Here is a 15,076-nt window from a genome sequence, read left to right on the forward strand (position 1 = left end):
GACTGTGGTCTGGGGCCGAAATTCTTGACCTACTAAGTGGCTTAAGGTCTTTTGATTTCCCCATGTCGGCTGTTGTTTTCCAGCACCAGCTAGGAAGAAGCTTCTGAGAGGTCCTGGTAGGAAACTGCGCTTTGTGGGGTAATTCTATTAGTGTGAGCAGAAAGGTTGTAGGAGTCATGACTTCTGAACGGGGCGAGGGGGGGGGGGGGGGGGGGGGGCAGGCAGAGGCCGTGATTTGAATTGCATTTCTGAAGTAGCTGGTCAGTACTCCTTTGTAATCAACATCGTTAGTTTTTCAATACAGAAAACATAAGCGAAATTCCAGTACGCAGGGTAGAATTCTCTTTAATCTTTTACGTTTATCTACGCTAGTGTTGCGGTTTCATAAACGTGGCCGTGCTGAGTAAGCATAGGACTTAATAGAATCATGACCCAGTAACTAGCTCGAAGTGGATGGATAAAACATATAGTTGACTAAGTAAACGCAGCCATTAAGTTCTATTTGAATATGTGGGAACTGGATTTTCTTTTTTTTTTTTTTTTTTTTTTTTTTGGGGGGGGGGGGGGATAATCTTCGTCAACTGACTTACAACTGTATTTCTGTATAGCTGTTACGGAGATTACTAGCGAAAGTTGCTGGTAGCCAGTTGACAGTGGTTTACGAACTACTGGCGGTGAACATTTTCCATTAACGTAGTCGGTTATAAGAATCATCCTGAGTGTAGTTACATTAAGTCCGGGGCTTTTATTATTGACTTTCAGTAGCGAAAAGTTGAAGTCTGTCTCGCGAGTGAAAGCGAGGCCGGCGGTGTGTGTGTGTGTGTGTGTGTGTGTGTGTGTGTGTGTGGCCGTGCCGGCTGTGGATCCAGAGCAATCGGAAACCCCTTTTGTCTCCGTCTGTCTCCCTCTAAATGCTCTGCGGAGAAACGCAGACGCCGATGGGCTTACGATTGCAGGTAAACTTACAAGTTTGACTCATCGCTAATTTGGAGGCGTTCCTCGGCTGCGGCGCTCTGTAATCCTCTTAAGAGCTGAGCGTAGATTTATAGCAGACTGGCCGCCGGGTTAGATATCTAACACGCGCAACTGCGGCTATCGGAAGAAGCCCTCCCCGTCTGCCTTACCGCATTAAATCACGGCTGCACAATACCATGTTTAAAGTCTGTTGGTTCCACTGGGAGTGTCTGCATATGACAACCACAAAGCAGCGTTCCTGTGAAATTAATACTGGTGATGGAAGAGTTGTTTCTCGGATAGAAATGGGGATGCGAGTTTAGTGCCCTTCGACTGTTCTCATCCCACAAAAGTAAAACTGCCACTTATATCGGTACTTTACCAGTCACATGGGATGTGCTATGATACTGTTTCGAATGTAGCTGCAAACCAGCTAAACACAGCCGCCACAATAGAGTCCGCTGTGAGTGTAGCCTGGGATATGATCTTCCATATTTTCAGCGAAATAAAATAGAGTTGTGGCAGAAATATTTTCTGTGGTACGTAAGGTTTGGATGTGCATACTGGCAGCAAAAGGTGCGAAAGTGTATATTAACTTTCAGTTTGGTTTAGTTGTAACGGGACTGTAAGCGGACACGTTCTTATTAATAAAACATATTGCAGTGTAGACATTACTGTTCTCAATTTTTTTTTCGGCAACTTTTAGGAAACTACGTATAGTCATGAATCGAAATGTAGACTTTTTAAAGACCATATTATTGTCTTGAACATAATACGTTAAATATGTAGCACATATACTGCGAAATTTTTCTATGCTAAAGGATACCTCCAGGTTTCGATCATTCTGACTAAAGGAGATTCAAAAGTCTCTACTTTGTATGTGTAAAATTAGCGGCGTTCTCGCACTAACATATTTCATTACAGATTATAATAATACAGTAATGTATTTGGAGACTACCACGCAGTAATCAGAATGAATTTAATGTACAGGATGATTTCGTGATGTTACAAACTTTCAGGGATGATGGATAAATGTATTAGTCTTGCTAGTAGACCTAGATGCGAAAAGACCGAGTCGAAAGTTATACGCCAAAATCGCTCTGTTATCTATGACAGTAGAATACCGGTACAGTTGTAGCTAAGACTGTAGGATAAATTGGAATATGTAAAGAGTAGTGCAGAAGTCACTGAAGACAGGACTACGATCAGAAATACGATGTTGAAGGGATTCGGGATGGAAACTAACGAATTGGAAAGATAACGAAAGAAATTGCATAGCAGGAAGTATGTTGGATAAAATGGATGTGCGCGCGATACGGAGAAACGACAATTCGAAAGAAGGCAGAATACAGCACAGAAAACTGAACATAGTTCATAGCTAACTGACCAGAATGGAGAGGACTGGATGAAGAAATAATGTGGGGAAAAGAAGAATCGGAAAATAAAGGAAAGGGAACAGAACAGTGAAACTTTAAACAAGAAGTAAGGAAAATAAGCAAATAAGCAGTCTTCAATAAACATGAGAAAACGACAGTATGTATAGAAGAGAAGAACTTTTGGATGGATTATGTGGAAGAGTTCCGGTGTACAGAGTGGCTCTGAAAGATGAAGGGAAAGAATGGAGAAGACCGATACCCAAGGATATTGAAATGGGAACTGAAGCAAGCAATTCGTAAGTTCAGGGAAAAGAAAGCAATGCACTGTGGCAGAATATCATCTAAGGCACTGAAAGTAATTGGTCCAAATTCAATAGAAAGATTGACTGAGGTAGTAAACACAATTTATGACACAAGCATTTGGTCTGCTTATAACCATTCTAGTACCTTTACCTAGAAAGCGAAACGCAAAAGAACGCGGAGACTATACGACAGTTAGTGTTATCAATCATGTTACAAATGATATGACAAGAGTCATAATAAGGAGAACTGAGAAAGAAAGTGAGATGCTGTAAGTTATCTAAAAATGAAACTTCCTGGCAGATTAAAACTGTGCGCCGGACCGAGACTCGAACTCGGGACCTTTGCCTTTCGCGGGCAAGTGCTCTACCAACTGAGCTACCCAAGCACGACTCACGCCCCGTCCTCACAGCTTTACTTCCGCCAGTACCTCGCCTCCTACCTTCCAAGCTTTACAGAAGCTCTCCTGCGAACTTTGCAGAACCAGCACTCCTGTCTGAAAATGATTGGAGAAAAGATGAGAGAAATAAACAAGGAAATGTGTATTTGTTTTATCGACTGAGAAAAGGCGTTAGAGTCAACTGGAGAATACTGCTGAGAATTTTGAAGGTTACTGGTATAAACTAGAATGGTAAAACTTTAATAAATCAATTGAAATGCGGAGATGAAAAAGATTAGCATCGGTACGGGTGAAAGGCGACGATGCTCACTGTACCAGCAGTTCACCATAATAAATGGAGAAGAACTGATACGTAAGGCCACAGAAGAAGCAAGAGGCACTGTAATTGGAGAAAAGAAAATACTATAAAAATGCGCGCATGATCAAGCAGTGCTGACGGAATCAGAAGAGAAGCTGCAGCAGATGCTGAAGAGTAATACCAGAAGGGTCAAGGAGTATGGAACGAAGATAAATACAGGAAATACAAAAGAGAGAACAAGCGGGAAGGAAGCTCCAATCAGCATGTTTTCAGGCGGAAAAAGGTAGAACATGCAAAATCATCTCTGTAGCTGGGACGTTTAACGAGATGGAATGAAAGCTGCACAGAAGAAATAAGGAGGAGGATATCTACGAGTAGGGGAAAGACAACATTCGAAAAGGTGAAGCAGTTAGTAACTTCTTGAAGATTTCCAATGTAGACGAGATCAAAATTTGCAAAATCTTTTGTCTGGAGTGTAGTGTTCTGCAGCACTGAAGCATTCCAAGTTAAAAAGGAGAAAGATATTCACAAAGTTTTTGAAGTGTGCCTGCGGAGAGGAATGCTTAAGGTTAAATCGACTAACAAGAAGAAATAGTGAAGTAAAGAGGAAAAGAAAGAAGATTATTGGAGGTGATCACAAAGAGGAAACATCTTGTCTAGGACATATACTGCGTAGGAATTGTCTGCAACAAAGAATTAGAGAGAGAAAATTGGAAGGAATGAGAGGAAGAGGTAGCAAGAACATAGAAATGATAATCGACATTAGAGGACGACGAACATACAAACAGATGAAGTAAGATAATCAGAATACGACACGACGGGGAGCCTCCAGTTGAAACCAGCCATAAGACGGAGTAGAAGGATCGGGGCATGTGGTCTCATGTGACTTGTTACGGAGTAACTGCGTTTTGTCTGATTTCTTGCCCCCAGTCATTTCCGTATCTGTATTGCACTGAAAATATCCGCCCAACTGTGCAAATTTCGACAGCAAACACGGTGTGTCTTGTTTGGAAACAAACTTGTTCCATTCACTCACGTTCCTTGCTTTTGGCAACAGTAATGTTCACGTTCCTCTTCTGTGTCAAGGTTGCATTCGTTACTTATCGAGCTTGTTTTTCCAGGCAGTATTAGTTGTGTGTTGCTTCCTGCTACGTATAACTCACGAAAAGGCCATGCAGGTAAGATTTAAAGAGATTCGAGCTCACAGAGATGCCTGCCAAAAATAATTCATCCCGCGGACCACTTGGGACTGCAACAAAAATGGGGAAAAGTGACAGCGATAGACGCGGTCAATCCACAACATCAGGTGTCTTGTGGAGTGTATATGTAGGCAGTGATGCGCATCAATATGGATGAGTTTACTGACGAACAGTTGCAATGCAACAGAACAGAACAGCAGCACAACGACGCTACACTGAGCTGTTTCCGCAGCGATGGCAACCACATCACAGTACTTTTGCAGACGAGGGTTGTTGCAACATCTTGTGCTTTGTGTAGTATGCTTTTGTGGTCACTTATTACACATGTTTTCATTATTGTGAACGTATTGTCACAGAAGCAAAGATAATGGGTGTGGGCATGGGGGACCAAATAACCTACATTTACATTATTACACTGTGACAATCCACCGGTAACCACGGATCCGTTACATCAAAATAGTCAGGAAATAAGCCCGAATATATGCAAAAATTGTCAGTGGAGTTTTGATTCATTCCACGAACACGTAAGTATGGACTGCCCACGAAAATCAAATGGTTCAAATGGTTCTGAGCACTATGGGACTTAACATCTGAGGTCATCAGTCCTCTAGAACTTAGAACTACTTAAACCTAACCAACCTAAGGACATCACATACATCCATGCCCGAGGCAGGATTCGAACCTGCGACCGTAGCGGTGGTGCGGTTCCGGACTGAAGTGCCTAGAACCGCTCGGCTACACCGGCAGGCGACGAAAATCCTCGTCTGAAACTTGTTAACTCATAAGATGGAACTTTAGTTCAAAATACGTGCAGGTAAACAGAAAACTGAGACAGACACATCAAACGCTCTTTTATTCATAGAACATAAGCCTTTCATTGTTTGTGTCTGTCAAGTGCAACAATTGCGAACTTGTTAAAACATATTCAACTAAAAGACACCAGTGTGTGTATGCAGTCTGGAATTATGCTGCGAACACTTTCAATCATGTGTGCGAGAATCTGTGGAGGAATGGTAGTCCATTCTTCCTCAACAGCCAAAGTCAGAGAAGGTAGTGCCGTTGGAAGCTGGTGTAGTTCAAACTCATTCCAAACGTTTTTCGATTCTGGTCGCGACACTCATCGGCCAGTCAATATCAGGAGTGCTATTCTGCACAAACCCTTGCTTCAAATTCTCCTTTGTGACAGGATGCATTGTCATGGCGATACAAACTATCGTCGCTCCGAACTACTACTATACTGCACGCAGCAGACAATGCCGTTAAATATGTTCATATTCTTCCGCATTAGTATTTTCTTAAGTTTATATCAAATGGACCACAGTATAACCGCGACACGACCACACTGTAAAATCACTTGTGTACTTCACTGATGGCAGGTATCGTCCCACAGGCATTCCCTTGTAGCGGACTGCCACAGGGTACAGGGTGGTTCACCATTTCAAATCACTCGTTTCCAGTTACGCACTGTCCAGTGTCGTCGCTCTCTAATATTGCTCCTCACACCAACTAAAGCGTCGCGTTGTACCCCATTCAACTACCTACGCACAGTCATTGTACAAGCTCGACAGCTGGTAGCACCCTTGAAATCATGACTCATTCAGTCCCCTGATTTCATGAGATTTTTACTACCACCCTCCGCATTCTCGTCAGTACATGAGGTCTGCCTTGTCTTGGTTTACCTGTGGTGGTTCTTCGCGCTTCGACTTCACAACTGCATTACTGTCTGCCGACTTGGGTAGCTTTAGAAGGGTTGAAAGGTCCCTGATGCATTTGTTATTCAGTTGACATCCAATTACTAGTTCACGTTCGAAGTTACTCAGCTCTCCTGCACGATCCAGTCTGCTGTTCCTGCTTGACGAGGTAATACTCCCCGCCTCCTTTTATACTGGAAGGTCTGCCTCTCTTAGTAGTAAGCTTAGCATTACTAAGAAGTGTCAGGATACTTTTCATATCATAGTGTATTGTTTACTAACCATATGTATTAGAGATCCTGAAAATAATAAAACATAGCAAAATAAATATACGTATTTCCTGCGCAGTTCATAACACGATGGTGTGCTTATCGAAGAAAAAACATGGAATAAAGTAACAAGCTTGGCGTGAAGAGTGTAATTACGACATGGCAAAAAAGTATATCGTTGCAAACTTCGCTTTTAACGACGGCTCCATAAATTGGAAGTGCAGAACGTACGATGCTCCCCTCAACATTTGGCGTTAAAACGCGTCGGCAGCAGAGGATGCGTAATGTGCAGCGGGAGCGAGGGCCGCAGCCCGCTATATTACAGAGGGAGCCGTAACGCGACTAATGAAAACGTCGCGCACGTCCGCCGGCCGCGGGCAACCGCCTGACCGCCCCATATCACCGCCAGCAAATAAAACACCACTTCAAAGAATAGCGCGGCCGCATGCAGCCTCTAATAACTACGACAACGGCGTACGAGGTTTCCACGAATCTGCTGGCGCGATACACTGGATCTGATGAAAATATTTATTTAGTTTTTTCCATTTACACGGGAAAACTTTATTTACAGCATTGACGCATGTACACAAAAACTGTGCTACCAATACTCCAGAATATTCACTAGCAGATTTCAACTATCCCGTAAATTGTATGCCTTATAAATTTTTTCTTCAAGCTTTGTGGTGGCTGTTTCTTTGACGAAGCACCCATACGTGCTGGAAGCAGTGTTTGCAATGAGTAAGACACTACTGCTGGATCACTCACCCACTATGTTTATTAGTTTAATTACTTGTTTAGAACTGACGAACAGAACGTCTTGAGACCTAAACTAGTGCAATGAGATACCGTTTGAAACTTCCTGGCAGATTAAAACTGTGTGCCCGACCGAGACTCGAACTCGGGACCTTTGCCTTTGGTAGAGCACTTGCCCGCGAAAGGCAAAGGTCCCGAGTTCGAGTCTCGGTCGGGCACACAGTTTTAATCTGCCAGGAAGTTTCATATCAGCGCATACTCCGCTGCAGAGTGAAAATCTCATTCTGGAAACATCCCCCAGGCTGTGGCTAAGCCATGTCTCTGCAATATCCTTTCTTTCAGGAGTGCTAGTTCTGCCAGGTTCGCAGGAGAGCTTCTGTAAAGTTTGGAAGGTAGGAGACGAGGTACTGGCAGAAGTAAAGCTGTGAGTACCGGGCGTGAGTCGTGCTTCGGTAGCTCAGTTGGTAGAGCACTTGCCCGCGAAAGGCAAAGGTCCCGAGTTCGAGTCTCGGTCGGGCACACAGTTTTAATCTGCCAGGAAGTTTCATATCAGCGCATACTCCGCTGCAGAGTGAAAATCTCATTCTAGATACCGTTTGTTCGAAACGGTGAAGCTGTAACAGTAACAGCGGATTTTATGCTACTTTGTCGAAAACAGACATTTTAAGACCGCAGCTATGTACAAAATACAGGCTGACTCTTGCAAGGAAAGAAATAGCAAACAGCCACTATTGATAATGCCATTTATTTACATAAATAGCGGCTTTATCGGTTTCGAACCAACAGATTCATCTTAGGACGGTTGTTCACGTCTAGAAACACATTTGACCGTTATTGTTGTGGTCTCCAATTCGAAGACATGTTTGATCAGCTCTCTACCCTACTCCTGTGCGAGCCGCGTCTTCTCCGAATAACTACTGCAACCTACATCTTTCTCAGTCTACTTACTGTTTTGATCTCTTTGTCACCCTCCACAATTTTTACCCCCACACTTTTCTCCAATACAAAACAGATGATCCCTCGATGCCTTAGGTGTCCTATCAACCGATCACTTCTTCTAGTCAAGTTGGACCAAAAATTTCTTATCTCCCCAATTTCATTCAGTACCTTCTTTGCCCATCTATTTATCTAAATAAACAGCATTATCGTTACTGGCTGGTTATTGTTTTTTTTTTTCTTGCAAGAACCAGGCTGTACAACCTCAAACTTTACTGTGCTTCAGGTTAAGTAATCTCTGAGCTCTTGGCTTCTTTCTCTAAAACCCTGTAACTACATTATAAATCGCCAAAACGCAAGTCCGTAATTTTGCACACGTCATGTTTCTCACGTTTACTTGTAATCTCCCTTGTTACGTAAGCACCAGTTTCTACTTCCTCCATGGCGGAATTTCTTCTATTTTTGATTGTTTCCATCTTAAAGATCTTCACTGAATTTCTGACGTGGGAAGCACACAACCAACGGGTCACCGTGTTTGCTCATCTTTCGCACGATTGTAACGCAAACTTAGATGAAATAAATGCTGGTCTAGTACAATAAATTTCTCGGAAAAATTTAGATTCACACTTTTACGAGCCCGTTTAGTAACATATGACAGCGTCAGACTAGGATTCAGCCCATAATGAATTCGAATGTCGACTTTTTTTTCCTAATCTTCCAAAAAACACGTGTGCCACCACGACGAATTATTTTTCTTCTGGACGGAATATAATAATCATAATCGTAATAGTAGTACATTCGAGGCAAGATATAGTAAGGAATCACGATGAAATGAAGATTTATCTATTGATGCATTCATGAACGTATCGCAGTGAAATACTATACCTGCCTTTAATAAGGTACACAGTATTTGTATTGTTTTTGGATCGCAAATGGGAAGCTGCTGCGTCCCCTATGCGTGAAATGGGTCCAGACTGCCTCCTTTCCTACCTTGGTTGCAGCTTGCTTCATTTCCACAGCAGAAGTGATGGGCTTGTTAGTACTTAACCGCTCTGATCGCTCGTTTTTTTCTGTAGACTCCAACGACACATTTACTATGTTTTTGTAACACAGCCGTTACCAGGATCATCAACGGCGACTGAAGAACAGTCATAAAAGTGAAGCTTAGGAAAAAACTAAATCACGAGGCTCTCGTAAAACTTCGATCCTCGATTTCTCGGAAAAGCCTGAGAATCGCAATGTGCTACAGCATCGCCTGTTACATCTGCACTACAATCTTGTCCACTTCTCCATTGCCACTACTGCCACGTGCTACGCCGACAACAGATGCCGTACTACCGACGTCAGTGGTTCCTAACCTGCGAGAACGACAAGAAAAAGTGATGCTCTGTCGGTGTGTGTTTTCCTTGGGAATGTAGAAACGAAATGTCATCTAAAATCATGGTTGTGTACAAAATACAGGTTGATTCTTGAAAAGAAGAAAACAGCGACCAGTCACTGTTAATAATGCTATTTATTTACACGAATAACGCCTTTACCCGTTTTGAAATTACAGGTTCATCTTCAAACGGCTGTTCACGTTTAGATTACATTTTCTACTGTTTTCATTATTTGTCGGCTATTTTTTTTTCCGTCTTGTGGCGAACGTTCGTTCCTTGGGGTGGTCACATCGTCGAAATTCCTACGTCACTATGTTGCACAGTTGACCGCTTGTGTTCAGAATATAGTAACAAAAACTTTGCAAAAATATTTTTTTACACATAAACATGAACAGAGTGCAGAGGAACGCATGCACATAGTGTAGAGCATAACATGGGAGACTGTATGCTATTCTAGTCTTTGGGATCTAAACACCTGGACGTGAAGGTGTTAAGTGGTGTAGCGTTTATTGCCTTGGTCTGTGCGCCAGACAAACTTCCAGAAAAAATGGTTAAATTTCGGTACATAACTTCACTGGCACCTAATAAATGTTAGTAAAACGTATAAAGTTCCTTATTTTCCACATTATGTGTTACATTAATTAATTAGAGCTAGGAGCATGACGAAAGATCTTAATTACAAGATATATGTCCAGTAAAACTAATATCACTAATAATTTATGCTAATACAAACGTTGCATATATTATTGCAACATGATTTAGCAAATTATTGATGACATAACATCTCAGTAATACAGTCAGCGCTAGAAACTATCAGTGTTCAAGAAAACTCTGTTATTAAATAAACAATAACATAAAATATTGTATAACATGTATTTGTCTACGCTGCTCTCATTTTAAGTTAGCTGACAGCTTTACAGCTTAAATAAGTTCATTCCATTTATGTGGTGTCCAGTGCTGAAATTACAAACTTCGCATTATTTTACAGCATCTCTCTCGTCTTCAGGAATGTAAGCGAAATTATCTAAGAACTTTTTCTAATTAAGTCTGTTTTCTCCCCTTTTTTTCATCGAAAAAGATTATCTAGTATCATAAACTTTTTGATTTCTGATACTTTGTGTTTAGTTTCCATCAAATCAACTGTAAAAGTCGCCGTACCGCTATCAGTTAGTCTTACATTTTCTTTAAGCCTGGTAGTAAATGCTTGCGCGTCTGACCAACAGAACTTTTCGCATGTCTCGTAGCCATCTACTGTATACAAACCGGAAACGGAAAACGGTGAGGCTTTAATATTATTATGCCGACTGTTCCGCTTCTATAATATTAATAGCGAGGAAACTAATCCCTATTTTAGTTCCGCATAAAACAACCATGCGAAAGGCGTCGTCAGTAGTTGATAATATGCCGTGTTCGCATCGACCATCACTTCATAATTATACTGTGCAGATGGAGGTGATGTTTTAATTTTAACTACTGACGACACCTTTGGCACAATTGTTTTATGCATCTCCACTTCAGGATGTCATTTTAGTGTATTTTTGCTTCTGATGAAGGTATATTTAGATATACCGCGAAACCGTGGTCAAGGATTTCAATAAATCTTTGTCCTGCAACTGTCTGGCTGTTACCATTTACCGTGAAGATTTTCAACAATTGCTGCTTCAGCTATGTTTAAAATTTTGATATTTTTTAAATGTTTATTTTATTTATTGATTTAATACTGTAGGTCACACGCAATACTGTGCTTTTCATTTATAGTTTTTGGTTACACATTTTCATCATCATTCTTGATTCGAACCCATTTTAATTGCCTTATTTTGTAGGACATATTGAATTTTAGTTTATTAATGCAGTACTGCGCCATTATAGCCTTGAGCGATTTCCGGTAGCATTCATTGACGGTTTGGCCATCAAAACTCTGCCAACGAATTGTACCTGAAAACAGCGTAGGGTCGAAATAGTGTAATGCCGCACAACCAAACTAAATTTCAACAGCTGAAGGCGACATGGAATTATTTAAGAAATCAATGGTAACTATAGCCATGAGTCGAAATAAACCATCCGCACTCAGAGCAGATGTCCAACATCAACGGCGTTCTTTTCTATTGCTTAGATTCGTTGTGCGCTCCAAGATCAGACCATTACTCACGAGTGCAATTAGATTTTAGCTAGTACCCCATCCTCACCCCCCTTCACTCCATCAACACCAACATTAGCGCCCAAATAAACTAAAGGACGAAAGACAATCTTCTTTGAAGATTTATTTTGAAAATTACGAAAGACATCTAATTTTTGGGGCGTTAATAAATCACTAGCTAATGAGTCAGTGAAACAATTAATGAAAAGCCGTTCCAGTTGTTAGTAAGAAGTTGAGTCCACGTCTGGCTTCGGCTTCTACATTTTCAACTGGGCCTGATACTGTGCTACAGAGAATCAGTGTCAAATGGTCATTTGACCTTGCTTCTCAGCCCAAGTGAAGCGGCTTTTCGTTAACTGCACATACAGATGCGGAAACTAATGATAATGGAGAAACTAATGATAATGAGCCACTTGGTACTTCATTTTATAGAATGATGAAGCAAATCCCATTGCATCGCGAGAGCTAACTACAACTCCCCCTCAGAAAAGTAGACTAAGTATCCGCACTGAAAACAAGCACTTGTTACAAAACGTGTTTCCTCTCCGCTACTCCTTCCTCCAGCTACAATTGCTTCACCCACACTCTGTACCAGCATTTCAAACCAATCTCGTTAAAGTGTCTACATTATAGTTATTGTTTGTAAATCACTTGATTGCTTGACTTCTTATTTCTACTTTGGCAGAAATTGGAAGACATCAGATTCCCAAGGTTTTGTGTGTGACCGCTGCCAATGATTATGATGACCACACTGTGCAGGCCATACAGCAATGTAGTTATATAGTTACTATAGTGCTGCGTTGAATTAGTTGGCCGCCTCGTTACATGACGCGACAGCAGCGCTCGGAGCGCATGAAGTCATAACTATGGCATCTATGACGTTAATATTCATGGGGTAACGAGCTGATATGAACGGTAGTCCTTTGCTGACACGCCACGCCAACAAATTATGCCTCAAAATATGCGTTTTTGAGAGTACATTCACACGTTCACATCTATTTATGAGTCATGAGCACTGTGTTTTTAATTACGACGATTTACAACAGCGTTTTAAAAAGTGCCCTTGAAAAATTTTGCAAATTAGTAAAGAAACAATGTTTACGACGCGTAAATAAATGTAAATCTCTGAAAATGGGATGCCAGGCGTCTCGAATTGTCACAATGGCAAAAACAGCGTCTAGAAAAGCAACCGTTTGCAGCTAATTATTACAACTTGCCTTCAGTTTAAACAGTTGCAGTGTTCTTATACATTCACCATTGGCAAGAATTATTTACTAATGTTAGTACGAGAAAGACCAAAAAAACAAAATACAGCAATGAGACAAGCAATCCAAGTCTACAAGCAATTAGGAGTTCAAAAATGGTTCAAATGGCTCTCAGCACTATGGGACTTAACTTCTGAGGTCATGAGTCCCCTAGAACTTAGAACTACTTAAACCTAACTAACCTAAGGACATCACACACATCCCTGCCCGAGGCAGGATTCGAACCTGCGACCGTAGCGGTCGCACGGTTCCAGACTGTAGCGCCTAGATCCGCTCGGCCACTACGGCCGGCGCCTAGTCGCAATGATAAACTGTAGCCTTGAAAAACACGGTTACACGCAGTTTTGTGCGAAGTTTATCCATAGTCGATATCTGTGATTATGATCGTCTCATATATGACGCTGAATTGCGTCTTGTGCGGTACTATCGAGCAGTGTTTCGTTAGTCCTGTGTATGACACGAGTGTGTCTCATTAGCATCGTTTTATTTGTGTGCGTGTGGTTACCATCTCTGATGAAATACGAAACAAAAGTACCAGATCCAAGATTGGAGGTCCAGGCATATCAAGAAAGGATGCCTGACGAGGAGTTGGAAATTAACTGAGCGATTGTATTGGTACCAGAATGAGATTTTCACTCTGCAGCGGAGTGTGCGCTGATATGAAACTTCCTGGCAGATTAAAACTGTGTGCCCGACCGAGACTCGAACTCGGGACCTTTGCCTTTCGGGGGCAAGTGCTCTACCATTTTTTTTAAAAATTCATTTTGTTCGATATTGTTCGTTGCGTTTGGTCTGGGCGGACGTCACAAGACATCCGTTCAAGTTCATCGTTGATTCCTTGACTCAGTTTTTTTATTACAGAGAGCACGCAGCCCTCTGACCGAACACGCTGAGCTACCGTGGCGGCGGCACTTGAACCAAGGACCTCTAGTTCCACCATTTTGTTCGCTTTTGTTCGTTGCGTCTTACAACGTCCGTTAAGTTCGTTGTTGACCGATTAACTCCGTTTTTTTTATTACAGAGGGCACGTTACCCTATGACCGAACACGCTGAGCTACCGTGCCGGCAAAGTTGATGTTGTCAGGGGCTATAGGGGCTATCTTGACGACGCTAGTAATGGTTCAAATGGCTCTGAGCACTATGGGACTTGCATCTACGGTCATCAGTCCGCTAGAACTTAGGATTACTTAAACCTAACTAACCTAAGGACATCACACAACACCCAGTCATCACGAGGCAGAGAAAATTCCTGACCCCGCCGGGAATCGAACCCGGGAACCCGGGCGTGGGAAGCGAGAACGCTACCGCACGACCACGAGCTGCGGACACCATCTGAGCTACCGAAGCACAACTCACGCCCGGTCCTCACAGCTTTACTTCTGCCAGTATCTCGTCTCCTACCTTCCAAACTTTACAGAAGTTTCATATCAGCGCACACTCCGCTGCAGAGTGAAAATCTCATTCTGGAAACATCCCCCAGGCTGTGGCTAAGCCCTGTCTCTACAACTGTATTGGTAGTTTGACAACGGCGAACGGTTCGTGGGTGACGTTTAGCCCTCTGATTGGTGGAAACCAGCTCCAACGTGTTTAGCGTAAACTACCAAGTAATTTTAAGCAAACTCTAGGTAGCGCAGCATCCGTTGCCGGCGTGGCAGTGACACTGGCAGTGGAGAAGTGGGCCAGCCAGGCGGGTAAGCGTCCTGGCCCCCCGCAGGCGCACAATGGGTCGGGCCCGCTGGGCGTGGCGTGGCCTGGCCGAGCCGCAGCCGAAATAGCCACAGCGTGCGGTAAGGCGGCTGCGGCGGCTCACCGGGAAACCCCAGCGTGGCGTCGCGTCACGCCCTAGGTCAGACAGCCACCGCAACAGCGCCAGCCGTGCACCACAACCACACCGTACCTCTCTCTCGCCGTCGCGTTCATCTGAAGACGCGTATTAGTATTTTCGTAACATATAAATTCCATATCTGCGACTGAATAAAAGCCTTTTCTTTTTAAATGTACTAAGTGCATCCTCCCATGCGTTGCTTAGGCTTAGTCCGGTTGAATGGAAAATTACTAAATATATGTGGGAAGTCTTCTACTCCTTCAACCTCTCTCTGTCGATCACCTTCTGCCCCTT

General features: G+C 42.6%; 1 protein-coding gene and 1 non-coding gene across 7 annotated transcripts in view; both read right to left on the reverse strand.

The window, feature by feature from the left end:
- The window catches only part of LOC126412101 (transcriptional enhancer factor TEF-1), an 802,315-nt gene that overhangs the window by 394,786 nt on the left and 392,453 nt on the right, over positions 1–15,076 (reverse strand). The window lies entirely within an intron of this gene.
- Trnas-cga (transfer RNA serine (anticodon CGA)) lies at positions 2,944–3,018 on the reverse strand. Its single transcript has one exon. It is a non-coding gene; the product is annotated as a tRNA-Ser (tRNA).

The sequence above is a fragment of the Schistocerca serialis genome, chromosome 7 (assembly GCF_023864345.2).
Source record: "Schistocerca serialis cubense isolate TAMUIC-IGC-003099 chromosome 7, iqSchSeri2.2, whole genome shotgun sequence".
Classification (NCBI taxonomy): Eukaryota; Metazoa; Arthropoda; class Insecta; order Orthoptera; family Acrididae; genus Schistocerca; species Schistocerca serialis.